The sequence below is a fragment of the Octopus sinensis genome, linkage group LG5, assembly GCF_006345805.1.
Source record: "Octopus sinensis linkage group LG5, ASM634580v1, whole genome shotgun sequence".
Taxonomy (NCBI): Eukaryota; Metazoa; Mollusca; class Cephalopoda; order Octopoda; family Octopodidae; genus Octopus; species Octopus sinensis.
In genome coordinates, this window is record NC_043001.1 from 20,801,955 (window position 1) to 20,817,626 (window position 15,672).

Below are 15,672 nucleotides of genomic sequence, written 5' to 3' on the forward strand. Positions count from 1 at the left end.
CGAAGGCAGGTGGAATACAAACAAACAATTGTATTAGTATGGCGCTCAGGAAATATAAATAAAACAAGTCTTTAACGTTTCGAGCCTACGCTCTTCAATACATACATACATACATACATACACACATACATGCATGCATGCATGGCCATGGTCTCAGATCTGTTTTGGTGTCATATGAAGTATGAATTGTGAGACTAAAACATCTGCAGCAGAGGAAAGAGACCAGTATCTATCTTACCTAATTTGTGATCACAAAATCAACAGCATAATTAGGAAAGCTAATAAACTTGAGGGGAGGTATGAAATAAGAGCTGATACACATCTCTCCTCAAGGAGCATTGATAAAGTCTATTTATCAGAGCAACAGAAAATAAAAAAATGAACAAGTTCACTGAGACGAGAGTACATGGGTACTTGGCATGTAAAACACAAGCCATAAAAGAGATTAATCATGGGAAAAGCTTGGCATGGAGTTCCAACAAGTTTATGACGTCAAACTTTGAAGGCTACATCCGAGCATTCCAAGAACAAGATGTTCACACCAAGTAACTAGGACCTAAAAGGCAAGAAACATTGACAGACAATAAATATAAGCTTTGCAAGATCAAGACTGAAGACTGAAGACATTATTAACAGCTGTAGCAGTGTCTATGTGGTAAGTAGCTTGCTTACCAACCACATGGTTCCGGGTTCAGTCCCACTGCATGGCACCTTGGGCAAGTATCTTCTACTATAGCCTCGGGCCGACCAAAGCCTTGTGAGTGGATTTGGTAGACGGAAACTGAAAGAAGCCCGTCGTATATATGTATATATATATATATACATGTATATGTGTATGTTTGTGTGTCTGTGTTTGTCTCCCTAGCATTGCTTGATAACCGATGCTGGTGTGTTTACGTCCCCATCACTTAGCGATTCGGCAAAAAGGGACTGATAGAATAAGTACTGGGCTTACAAAGAATAAGTCCGGGGTCGATTTGCTCGACTAAAGGTGGTGCTCCAGCATGGCCGCAGTCAAATGACTGAAATAAGTAAAAGAGTAAAAGAGTAGACAATAAATGTAGGCTTCGCAAGATCAAGATTGAAGACATCGACATTATTAACAGCTGTAGGAGTGGCTGTGTGGTAAGTAGCTTGTATACCAACCTCACGGTTCCGGGTTCAGCCACACTGCGTGGCACCTTGGGCAAGTGTCTTCTACTATAGCCTCAGGCCAACCAAAGCCTTGTGAGTGGATTTGGTAGACGGAAACTGAAAGAAGCCCATCATATATATGTATGTATATATATATGTGTGTGTGTATATGTCTGTATTTGTCCCCCCCAACATAGCTTGACAACCGATGCCGGTGTGTTTACATCCCCGTAACTTAACAGTTCGGCAAAAGAGACCAATAGAATAAGAACTAGGCTTACAAAGAATAAGTCCTGGGGTCGATTTGCTCGACTATAGGCGGTGCTCCAGCATGGCCACAGTCAAATCACTGAAACAAGTAAAAGAGTAAAAGAGTAACTGTGAGAAAATGTCTTCCAGATGTTATCTTCTCATGATGCATGATACAATGGCCAGAACAGTCTGAAACAAGATAACAAAAATGAAAATATCTACAAACGAAGTTGACCATATTGAGACCGATGTGTCAAACAAATATTGGTAAGGAATGGGCATGGTATTTCAGGTTGGACAGCTGCTTCTGGGGTCTCAAAGTTACATAATAGTTGTAATGTTAATAGATGGAGTGTGCAAAAAGGTGAGAATATGCAACCAGCAGTGGAAGCTTATAAACATTACTATAAATCCAGCCTCCATCTTCAGGGTGGAGAGATTGGCCTCTTAGTTTTCTGTATCTTTGTACTCCATGTAAATCTATTCTGGAAATATATAATAATAATAATAATAATAATAATAATAATAATAATAATAATAATAATTATTATTATTATTATTATATTATTATTATTATTATTATTATTATTATTATTATTATTATTATTCCATCTAACCTCTGCAGATGATATGTGCATCTCTGATCACGAGCAGAAGTAGTGGGGGAGCATCATAGCCATGTGTTGAAAGGAATTCTTAGAGGTTTGGATAATTCACCTTTGGAAACATGGGTGGTTTGTTCAACATCCTTAAACAATTCTTATTCAGGGACCTTTTGAGTGGGATGGATTACTCGACCAAAAGAAAATTCTAACTGGGCCCCACCTGCAAGGTCATGCACTGTTTATCTTGATATGAGATCACCATGTCGCGCACATATGGTTGTGATGCATGTGCCTAGTGTACCCTTATCAGATGGGTAGTCATGATGGGTATACTGGGCTTCGTATATTTGTACCCCAGTGTCACTTTGATGGCACGCACTGCTCTCTCACTCAATAATAATAATAATAATAATAATAATAATAATAATAATAATAATAACAATAATAATAATGATAATAATAATAATAATGAAATTATTGTATACAGTGCTCAGGTGCACCACAACATAAAAGTATCAATATGCTTATACATGAACGTCCATCTTCTGTATATTTTCAGTTTTTGTTTCTCTCTCTTCATAGTTTCCTTTATATTTTTACATGTTTATATACATATACATACACACATATGTGTGTGTGTGGAGGCACATGGCCTAGTGGTTAGAACAGCGGACTTGCAGTCGAGGGATCGCGGATTCAAATCTCAGACCGGGCGATGTTTGTGTTTATGAGCAAAACACCTAAGCTCCACTGCGCTCCGGCAGAAGGTAATGGCAAACTTCTGCTGACTCTTTCACCACAATTTTCTCTCCCTCTTTCCTCCTGCATCTTGCAGCTTACCTGCGACAGACCAGCTTCCTGTCCAGATGGGGAATCTATACACCAAGGAAACCGGGAAACCGGCCCTTATGAAACAGACATGGCTCGAGAAGGAACAAACAACATATGTATATATATATTTGTTTATTTCCATCATTATCTATATATATTATTATATCACTATGTCAATAAGACTATCAGAATTTGTTACACACCGCTTGTTACAATGCACTTCCTCATATTGTTGAAGCTTTCAAATGATGTCACCCCACTGGTTAGACAGGCCAGCCAATATTCTCCCAGACCATCACAGGGTGTCCCATTTACAGCTAAGTGGACTGGAGCAACCTGAAATGAAGTGTTTTGCTTAAGAACATAATGCGACACTCAGTCTGAGAATTGAAACCATGATCTTGAAATCATGAGTGCAACACCCTAAGCACTAGGCCATGAGCATTAGAACCCAATTTCTAATGCTCTTTAATTTTATTAACTGAATTTGGAAAAAGCAGAGTTCTAGTTATACTTGTAGCGTATCTGATATCCTCACTGTTTGAGAAACAATAAGAATGATCTCGTTTGAGATTACAGCCATCTTTGGCTGGTTTGACCTTGTTGTGTCCACTGATCTGATTGGTTGGCATGTAGCACAGTTTGTCTCCCTACTTATTTCGTGCCAAAGTGAAAAGTAACCAATCACGGCCTTCGGATAAGGTCTGCTTCTTTGAGCCCACCACAGGCTTTATAAGGCGCTTGTTTTCATTATTCTTTGTCTTTCAACTTTAGACCTTCTAAGGTCTTGTCACTAACCACAGAGCTATCTCTTATTTTTTTAGGGGCAACTGTGCGACATCAAAAGGAGACATTTGTCGCCAACCCCCTTACATACTAAACTAAAGACATTTTATCTTCCTTCAAACCACTGTAGTTTCCTCTATGTAGCTGTGCTGTTTGCTAGACATAGCAAATCATACCACTGTCATCTTGAAGGTGAGATAAATTGAGCGATATAGTCTAAAGTTCATTATGCACAGGGTAAAAGAAACAGTTATGACCGGAATACCTTTGATCATGAATCATTTCAATCTGGCCTTACTTATGGCTAAATATCTGCTGCTCCCTGAGACCATACTTCTAGTTACAGTCTATATTCAACCTCTCTTCTCCTTCTTTTTCTAAAGCAATGGCTCACAACCAAGTAGACTCTCTGTAATTGGTCAATATACAGAATCAATCAACTGATGATGTAGACTTTGTAATTAGTAAGAAAATTAGGTAACATATTAAAGTGCATATTAATTAATTCTACATGTGAATACATTTCTATTGCTGCATTGCCCTTATTTGGCAAGAGGTCACTTCTTAAGATGTGTTGAAAATATAATAACATTAATATAATCATCTAGTAGTTAGAGTAGCGGACTTGCGATCGGAGGATCGCGGTTTCAATTCCCAGACCAGGTGTTGTGTGTGTTTATTTAGTGAAAACACCTAAAAGCTCCACGAGGCTCCGGCAGGGGGTGGTGGCGACCCCTGTTGTACTCTTTCTCACTCTCTCTTCCTGTTTCTTGAGTAACATTGCGATGGACTGGCGTCCCTTCCAGCTGGGGGGGGGGCACATATGCCACAGAAACCGGGAAACTGGGCCCATGAGCCTGGCTAGGCTTGAGAAGAACGAAAAAAATAAAATATAATCATCAATTTTACACTGAGTTAACATGCATTACCATAAAATATAAAGATCAATTTGACATATCACTACCACACGTTTTTCAAAGTTTCAATATAAAACTCAACAAACACTTTATTATCAATATACTGTCAATATTAAGTTTAGTTTAATCCCAATATTGATGTGTGTGATTTTATAACAGCGATATCAATGTCAGCTTAATACAGGGTGATTCGAAAGTCACCATAAATAAGAACGATTTATTTTTTTATAAGAAACATTTTTTAAAATTTAACTCTTTACTCTTTTTACTCTCTTTTACTTGTTTCAGTCATTTGACTGTTGCCATGCTGGAGCACCACCTTTAGTCGAGCAAATTGACCCCAGGACTTATTCTTTGTAAGCCTAGTACTTATTCTATCGTTTTTTTTTTTTGCCGAACGGCTAAGTTACAGGCATGTAAACACACCACCATTGGTTGTCAAGCGATGTTGTGGGGACAAACACAGACACACAAACATATACACACACACACATATATATATATATACGATGGGTTTCTTTCAGTTTCCGTCTACCAAATTCACTCACAAGGCTTTGGTCGGCCCGAGGCTATAGTAGAAGATACTTGCCCAAGGTGCGATGCAGTGGGAATGAACCCAGAACCATGTGTTTGGTAAGCAAGCTACTTATCACACAGTCACTCCTGCGTCTCCTGTTTCTTATACAAAAATAAATTTTTCCTATGCATGGTGACTTTTGAATCACCCTGTATATTATTCATCAAAGCCCTTGAGAGTGGATTTGATAGATGGAAAATGAAAGACATCTATCATATGTGTGTGTGTGTGTGTGTTGTGTGTGTGTGTGTGTGAGTGTGTGTTTGTGCCTCCTCATCTTGACATCAGTTTTGAATCAGTGTCACTTTCATACAATCAGTGTCATTCATTCCCAATCATAATTAAAACATGACTGGCCATAATTAGATATTACCTTGATTAGAAACAAGCAAGGATTGGTGACAGGATGAATGACTGAAACAGGTAAAAAGATGGTGTTAGGCACAGATGTGGCTGGGTGGTAAGAAGCTTGCCTTCCAGCTACATGGTCCAGGGTTCGGTTCCACTGTTTGGGGCCTTGGACAAGTGTCTTCTACTATAGACACTTGTCTCGGTCAGCCTCGGACTGACCAAAGTTTTGTGAGTGAATTTGGCAGACAGAAACAGAAAGAATCCCATTCTGTGTGTGTGTGTGTGTGCGTGTGCATGCATGCGTCTGTGTTTGTGCCTGTGTTTGTCCCCCACCACCACTTGACAACTAGCGTTGGTTTGTTTACATCCTCTTAACTTAACAGTTCAGCAAAAGAGACTGATAAAATATGCAAGGCTTTAAAAAAAGTAAGATGAAGAATTATGTACTTTATTTACATTATTTACATTATTTACATTCGACGGATATTTGTCCTCATCTTGTTTGTTATTAACACAACGTTTCGGCTGATATACTTTCCAGCCTTTTTCAGGTGTCTTGGGGAAATTTTGAACCTGTGTTCTTATTCCTAAGGAATGTCTTGGGGAAATTTTGAACCTGGGTTCTCATTCCTTAGGAATGAGAACACAGGTTTGAAATTTCCCCAAGACAACTGAAGAAGGTTGGAGGGTATATCAGCTAAAACGTTGTGTTAACAACAAACAAGATGAGGACAAATATCCATCAAATGTAAATAATGTAAATAATGTAACTAATGGAAAGTAAATCAATTGCCATTTTTCTATCGGTGCTAATCAGGAATTATGTAAAAAAAAAAACGAAAAAAAAGAAACAAATAGGTGTATCATCAGCAGCAGCAGTGCCACTACCATCACCAGCACCAGCACCACCATCACCATCACCATCATCATCGGTAGCTGCAGCACTACCACTGCCACCACCACCGTCACTACCACCTCAAGCATCATCATCATCATCATCGTCGTCGTTGTCATCATCATTGTCATCATTGTTGTCGCCGTCAGCACTAAACTCACTGCTATACTGCCACACTATTACTGCCACAACCACCACCTCTGCCACCACCACCACCACCACCACTACCACCACATCACCACAACTATCATCATCAGTAGCTGCAGTACTAACATTTCCACCACCACCACCACCACCACCACCACCACCTCCACCACCACCATCATCACAACCGACACAATCATCGTCATCATCATCATCATCATCATTGTCATCGTCGTCGTCATCACTAAAATCACTGCTATACTGCCGCACAGTTACCGCCACAACCACTACCTCCACCACCACCACCACCACCACCACCACCACCACCACCACCACTGCCACCATCACCATCACAACCGACACAACCATCATCGTCATCATCATCACCATCATCATTGTCATCACTAAAATCACTGCTATACTGCCACACCTTTACCACCACCTCCGCCACCACCTCCGCCACCATCGCCACCACCACCACCGCCACCACCACCACCACCACCACCGCCATCACCATCACCATCATCACAACTGACACACACAATCATCGTCATCGTCGTCATCATCATCATCATCACCATCATTATTTTCATCATTGTCTTTGTTATCACTAAAATCACTGCTATGTTGCTGCACCGTTACCCCCACAGCCACCATCTCCACCACAAGCACCATCATCATCATCACCGACGTGCCTGCTTACCATGGGTTACACAGTTTGACAGGATCTGAAGTGTCAAAGAATCGCATTGTGTTTCTTATGCCTCAGTTTTGACACAGTTTCAATCGCTGGAAGCACTTCCTAACACCAACCTCTTTACAATCGGTACTGGCTGCTTTTTTTCATGGCACCAACACTAGCAAGTCTGCTAGTTTGCAGTTTGCAAGACTAAAGAATTCTGCCGCTCCATCACTGAAAGAAGAATAAGAAGAGTAGATGTTTCTGATACTCAGAATAACTTCCAAAAGAAACATTCCATTTTGAAGCGTTGCCAGCTCAAATAACACAAAAAAAAAACAATAAATAAACTTAGAGTGAATTGAGAAAATATTTCAATTGTTTTATTGATTTTCTTTTTGTTCTCATATAATAAACATTTCAAATCCCAAGATACACATACACACACATGTATGTACACATGGACACACATATCATCATCGTCATCGTTTAATGTCTTTCTTCCATGCATGCATGGATGGGACAGTTGTTAGGAGCTGGCCAGGTAGAAGACTACCCCAGGCTACTGTGTCTGTTTTGGCAGGGTTTTTTAAGGCTGGATGCTCTTCCTTACACCAAGCAGGAATACCAAGTATGTTTGCACAAAGACTTATGAGATGGCTTGGACATGTTAGCTGTATGGAAGATGGCAGAATCCCCAAGGACATACTCTACGGAGAGATTTCTAGGGGCACTAGGTCTGTGGGAAGACCGTTCTTACGATACAAGAATGTTTACAAAAGGGACATGAAAGCCTGCAACATCAATATTAGCAACTGGGAAGCAGTTGCCAGCAACTGTGGAGATTGACAACGTACCATAAAAGAGGGAACACAAAGGATTGACAGAGAGAGAGAGAGGAGAAATGGAAAGACAAGAAAAGACGTCAACAAGAAACTATGACATTACATCCAGCCAGGCAAAGTCTTCACTATATTTGCGGCACCTGCCAGAGGGAGTGTTTGTCCAGGAAAGGACTACACAGGCACAGCAGGAGATGTATCAAGACATGAAATGTAAAAACCGGACTAGATTATTCTATCCGCAACTCCATTGTCTCCTGAGACAAAAAGGATGCGAATATATATATTGGTGATAGTGGTGATATGGCAATGATGATGATTATGATGATGGTGTGATGGTGGTGGTGGTGGTGATAGTGGGGGTGCTGATGATGATAGTGATGATGATGACACTGACAACAATAATGACTATAATAACAACGCGGTGATATGGGAATGGTGGTGATGATGATGATGATGATGAGGAGGAGGAGGAGGAGAACAATGATGATACTAATGGCTAGAGCAGTGATGTTATTCCATTTTATTTCTATTGATATACAGGTGTGGCTGTTTGATAAAATACTTGCTTCCCAACCACATGGTTCTGGGTTCAGTCCCACTGCATGGCATCTTGGGCAAGTGTCTTCTGCTATCACCTTGGGCCAACCAAAGCCTTGTTAGTAGATTTGGTAGATGGAAACTGAAAGAAGCCCATCGTATATATGTGTATATATGTATATGTTTATGTGTCTGTGTTTGACAACCGATGTTGGTGTGCTTATGTTCCCCTGTAACCTAGCAGTTCGGAAAAAAGAGATTGATAGAATAAGGACTAGGCTTACAAAGAATAAGTCCTGGGGTTGATTTCTTCGACTAAAGGTGATGCTCCTGCATGGCCACAGCCAAATGGCTGAAACAAGTATAAGAATAAAAGAATATGTATAGAAGTATATATATTCAACATGTGTGTGTGGGTTGGGGTTTGTCCCACCACTGCTTGACAACCTGTGTTGGTGTGTTTACATCGCCATAACTTAGTGGTTTGGCAAAAGTCACTGATCGACTAAGTACCAGGTTTAACAAAAAGTAAGTACTGGGATTGATTCATTCGACTAAAAAACATTGTTCGAGGCAGTGCTCCAGCATGGCTACAGTCTAATGATTGAAACAAGTAAAAGATAAAGATAAAGATAAAAGACATGCCCAACAGGTTAGTGCTTGTTATTATATCATGAATTCACTGAGCACCTTTGGGATAAAAACCAACTTAGGACATCACAAAGAATATTCAATTAGTTAGCATTTGATTCACCCTTATTAGTCACAAGCTTAAACGCTGCACTCTGTACAGACTTTTAAACAAGCTCCTTCAGAGAGCTAATTGGGCCTGTGGCCCAAAACTAAACCAAGCTGAATAGCATGGCTATAATACATCTATAAAGACTATATGCCCCAGCTGTGTTTGATCATAAGTTAACCCATTAGCATTTAAACCGGCCATATCCGGCCAAAAGTATTCTGCCTGTTTTATGTTCAAACTGGCCAGATCTGGTCTCTCATACCAACCCTACAATATCGTTTTAAAAATTAACAGCTACCTCGTCAAAATCTCATAGCTACGAGATAATGCATGATTAGTTCAAAACAATAAGGATGAAAAAGCATTCATTTTGGCAGAATAATGTGAACACTAAAGGGTTAAAGATGGGTGCGAATTAATTTTGTAATGCAATCATTCTATTGTTCCAGTCCCAAGTTGAATTCCAGCTGTTGGCCAGTTTGTCCTAAAGTCTTCATCTCGAAGTAAAACTAACAAAGTGAATGTCATTTATCTCCCCCTTCATCTCTGATGTCATCTGACAAATGCCAACCAAGTTGGCATAAATCAGCCAAGCTTTACCTGCTAGAAATAGCAATCCAAATGCTTTTAAATTAAATCCCAATGCTGGATGTTCACAAACAAAATAAAGAGCAGATTTTCAATCCCAGGATCATCCTGATTCCTAAAAGGTATATGTCCTATGTATATGTCCTTTAAGGCGGCGAGCTGGCAGAAACGTTAGCACGCCGGGCGAAATGCGTAGCCGTATTTCGTCTGCCATTACGTTCTGAGTTCAAATTTCGCCGAGGTCAACTTTGGCTTTCATCCTTTCGGGGTCGATAAATTAAGTACCAGTTATGCACTGGGGTCGATGTAAGCGACTTAATCCATTTGTTTGTCCTCTCTGTGTTTAACCCCTTGTGGGTAGTAAAGAAATAGGTATATGTCCTATGTAGAGCAAATATAGAGTGAGACTCAGGGATCCCAGACAGACAGAATTTCGCTTTTATTATTATAGATTAAAGAAATAATTTACGTGATTCAGAATTTAGCTTGATTGTGGTTATGGGATTTACCTCCTCTTACTGCTTTGAGCTTTTACAGTGGAACTTGAGTATACACAGGAATATCCCTCTTCAACTGAAATACAAGAAGGAATCTCTTATACTGGCAATACAACCCTACTATTGTTAGCAAAGTTAGGAATCAAAGTGGTGAATTACAAACCTGATAAGGATAGGTTAATTAACAAAGGCTGAACAAGCAATTTAATTGGGCTTGCCCCTCATTATCTCAAGAGGCAAATTGATGTCAATCAAGGTTTGACATTAGATAAAATATAGGTTCAGGCATGATTGAGAGACAAGAAATTTATTTCTTAACCATATGGATTCAGGCTTAGTTGCACTACGTGGCATTGTAGGCGAGTGTCTTTTAATATAGCCCCAGGCTGATCAAAGCCATATGAGTGGTTTTGGTTCATGGAAACTGAAAGAAGCCAGTCATGTATAGAAATGTACATGTGTGTGTGTGTGTGTATGAATGTGTGTGTATGAATGTGTGTATGAATGTGTGTGTATGAGTGTGTCTGCGTGAGTGTGCATGTGTGAGTGTGTGTATGAGTGCATGTGTGTATGTGAGTGGGTGAGTGCGTGTATGAGCCTGTGTGTATGAGTGTGTGTGTGTATATGTATGTATGTGTGTGTTTGTGTGTGTGTGTGTGTGTGTGTGAGTGTGCATGTGTGTATGTGAGTATGTATATGTGTGTGCATTTAAATGTATGAGTGTGTGTGTGAGTGCATGTGTGAGTGTGTGTGAATATGTATGAGTATGTGAGTGTGTGTGTCTCTGTGTGTGTGTGTGTGCGTGTGTTACTGTCTCCTAGATCAAATGAAAGTTGTGAGGGTCACCTCTATACAAGTGGTGTCCTTCATGTCCAGTCTTCCATGAAAATATGTCTTGTCATGAGGAAATATTACCTTACTTGGAAGCAGATGAGGATTGTGGGCATAAAGGGAGAGTGGATGTTAAAACAATGTTGATGATGACAATCATGATGATGATGATGATGATGATGATGATGACAATGACAACAACCCAGACGTTGGAGTGGCAGCGGTGGCAGCACCAGTGGTGATGGAAGCAGTGATGGCAATGGTGGCAGCAGCAGTGGTGGTTGCGGTGGCAGAGGTGGGGATGGTGATGAAGGAGAAGAAGAAGAAGAAGAAGAAGAAGAAGAAGAAGGAGAAGAAGGAGAAGGAGAAGGAGAGGAGGAGGAGAAGAAGAAGAAGGAGAAGAAGAAGAAGAAGAAGAAGAAGAGAAGAGGAGAAGAAGGAGAAGGAGAAGGAGAAGGAGAAGGAGAAGGCAGAGGAGGAGGAGAAGAAGAAGAAGGAGAAGAAGAAGAAGAAGAGAAGGAGAAGGCGGCGGAAGAGAAGGCGGAGGAGGAGGAGGAGAAAAAGAAGAAGAAGAAGAAGAAGAAGAAGAAGAAGAAGAAGAAGAAGAAGAAGAAGAAGAAGAAGAAAGAAAGAAAGAAAGAAACTTGGATAAATTGCTAAAAATTTGCTTTGATATCAGCCTTCAAGCAAGCAGAAATTGAAATTTAAAGTGGATTTTCCAGCTTTGTGTTTTATTAAAATGCTCTTTCATGATATAGTTCTTTCAGTAATCCACATTTCTGTATAAAAAACCAAAGTTCTCAGTTCAAACTTTCAAACTTTACCGAAATATGGGGCTTTCTAGCTAATAGCTTGAAAGGTGTCTTTCAAATTGCCTGAAGTTTTTCACAAGTGAAGTAGTCCTTGTATCTAACCCAGTAGTTCCCAATCAAGGTCTGTATGCCCCCTGAGAGTCCATTTAAGATTGTTGGGGGCCCTTGCAACGAAATAGCTAATTGGGGATCCACAAAAGTATTTTAAGGGTCCCCGAAACAATTTTGTTTTAGGTGTATGTATTGCAAGAAAAATATAGGTTTCTTTCTCTGGCTGTGTGGTAAGTAGCTTGCTAACCAACTACATGGTTCCGGGTTCAGTCCTACTGCGTGGCACCTTGGGCAAGTGTCTTCTGCTATAGCCCCGGGCCGACCAATGCCTTGTGAGTGGATTTGGTAGACAGAAACTGAAAGAAGCCTGTCGTATATATGTATATATATGTATATGTATGTGTGTGTTTGTGTGTCTGTGTTTGTCCCCCTAGCATTGCTTGACAAGTGATGCTGGTGTGTTTATGTCCCCGTTACTTAGCGGTTTGGCAAAAGAGACCGATAGAATAAGTACTGGGTTTACAAAAGAATAAGTCCCAGGGTCGAGTTGCTCGATTAAAGGCGGTGCTCCAGCATGGCCACAGTCAAATGACTGAAACAAGTAAAAGAGTAAAAGAGTAAAGAGAGTTCAACCTACACAAGTTAATGTGTGATAAAGAAAATAGAAATTTTGAAAGATTAGAAATATTGAATTTCTAAATGTCTCAGAGAGACATGAGCGGTGGTGGAGCGATAGAGTGGTTGTATACTGTCAACTTAACGTGATAGTCCTGTAAAGGGAATTACACCACTGCTATTTAGCCATAGGAAGCATGGACGCTTCCTGTCAGCTTTGACACATTTCCTGTGTCCTTATATTTGTGAAGGGGAGACAAGCACCCCCAACAGCTAGGGCGTCGATGCTTCCTAGGGCTAAATAACGGTGGTGTAATTCCCTTTACGGGACTGTCACGTTATTTTGAAAGAAATATTTATGAAACTAGTTTTTAAACACTGAATGTTTATGGGGGGGCCACCAGAATAAAATAGTAATTAAAGGGGCCAAAGGTAAAAAATGGTGAAGAACCCCAGATCTAGCCAATCCTGAAAACTTCGACTCCTAACAGATCTGTTTTTATGGGCATTCAAGTTAGGGGAATGAGCTGAATTTCACTAAATTTGGAGCCATATCTAACTATTAATATCTCATGATTGCAATATTTTCAATCTTTGAAACTTGGGATATGCAACCTTTGCCAAGGTTACATTATAAATAAATAATTTTTTCTTCTCTAGGCACGAGGCCCGAAATTTTGGGGGAGGGGGCCAGTTGATTAGATCGACCCCAGTGTGCAACTGGTACTTAATTTATTGATCCCAAAAGGATGAAAGGCAAAGTTTGGCAGAATTTGAACTCAGAACATAAAGACAGACGAAATACTGCTAATGATTCTGCCAGCTCGCCGCTTTACATTATAAATAAATTATCACATGGCACTCCATCAGTTATGATGATGAGGGTTCCAGTTGAACCGATCAACTGAACAGCCTGCTCATGAAATTAACGTGCAAGTGGCTGAGCACTCCACAGACACATGTACCCTCAACGTAGTTCTTAGGGAGGTTCAGCGTGACACAGAGTGTGACAAGGCTGGCCCTTTGAAATACAGGTACAACAGAAACAAGAAGAAAGAGTGAGAAAAAGTTGTGGTGAAAGAGTACAGCAGGGTTCACCACCATTCCCTGCTGGAGCCTCATGGAGTTTTAGGTGTTTTCGTTCAATAAACACTCACAAGACCCAGTCTGGGAATCGAAACTGCAATCTTACAATCACGAGTCTGCTGCCCAAACCACTGGGCTATTGCACCTCCACAAATAAATAAAAATATGAGACTGTATATATTCCAATTGCTTTCCAGGGAGTTGCTAAAAATGAGAAAAAATTTTGAAATGCAAGATTTCATTGGAATATTGGAATATACCTACCTTTACAACAGTTTCAGGTAGGTATACCAATTATATTCTGAAAGTATATCACCTTTCAAGTTTAAATATGTAGAATTAACCATATTAATGTAGAAATTAGAAACCTCATTTTATGAATTTTTAATGGAAAACCCAAATGAAATAATTTTAATAGTGTCAGCAAAATGAGAAGTAGATTGCAGACTTGGCTTGTCAAGATCTTATCTCTGTTCTAGATCATAACATTGTTCTAATTATTTCTTAGACACAAGGCTAGATATTTAAAAGAGCAAGGGTTCTGAAATGGTGTGACACACATGCTTTTTTCAAGTTTAGTGGATTTTCTTCATTTGCAGAGCTGGTTGGGGGGGTGGGGTGTTAAGTTTAGTGACTCTCATCTCGCACAGTTTGATCTATATGATACTGACATTACTTTAAATATTGACTCTGGAAAACCATGTTTAGCAAGTTGTGAAGAGGTAATTGTTTTAAAGTAAAGAGATAAAAGACATGAAGATAAACAGCGAGGCTTAGACAAGAAGAACAAAAAAATAAAAACAAAAAAAAAACAAAAAGAAAAGTGAGTAGAAGGATCCTTAGACACGTACTGCTGAAAGATAATGTGATAAATGCTTAGGTTAGTAATCTTCTGAATAAATGAGAAAAGCCATGCTGTTATTTGAAAATGTGAAATTATTTAAAATCTTGACCTAATATTAGAGAACTTTTAAACTTTTTATTTTATCATTTTACTTTTATTTACTTGAAGAGGGCATTATTTTTTTTACATGCTTATTGAAAGTGAAAAGTTCACCCAATATGACCTTACTGTACTTACATAACTTTATAAGTGACATTCTTTTTTCTATTCTGACACACACATACATACACACACACATGCACATACACACATACGTACACACACACACACACACACAATCACAGGCACGTATCTTCGGCACTCCATCTGTTACGACGACGAGGGTTCCAGATGATCTGATCAACGGAACAGCCTGCTCATGAAGTTAATGTGCAAGTGGTTGAGTACTCCACAGACATGTGTTATTTTTTACATGCTTATTGAAAGTGAAAAGTTCACCAATATGACCTTACTGTACTTACATAACTTTATAAGTGACATTCTTTTTTCTATTCTGACACACATACACACACACACAAACACACATGCACATACACACACATACATACACACACAATCACAGGCACATATCTTCGGCACTCCATCGTTTACGACGACGAGGGTTCCAGTTGACCCGATCAACGGAGCAGCCTGCTCGTGAAGTTAATGTGCAAGTGGTTGAGCACTCCACAGACACGTGTACCCTTAACGTAGTTCTTGGGGAGATTCGGTGTGACACAGAGTGTGACAAGGCTGGCCCCTTTGAAATACAGGTACAACAGAAACAGGTAGAAAGAGTGAGAGAAAGTTGTGGTGAAAGAATACAGCAGAGTTATATCTTATATATAAAACTGAAGTTGTGTGTGTGAGAGTCTGTCTCCTCCGATTTAGATTCCTAACTACTCCCACATTTTGCGGTGCAGTTAACCAAAAGTGGGTATCTTATAGTCGTGATTCATATCGAGCCCTTCTAGGTATTAGGGCACGTCTACGATGAGTCTACGATTTTAAAAA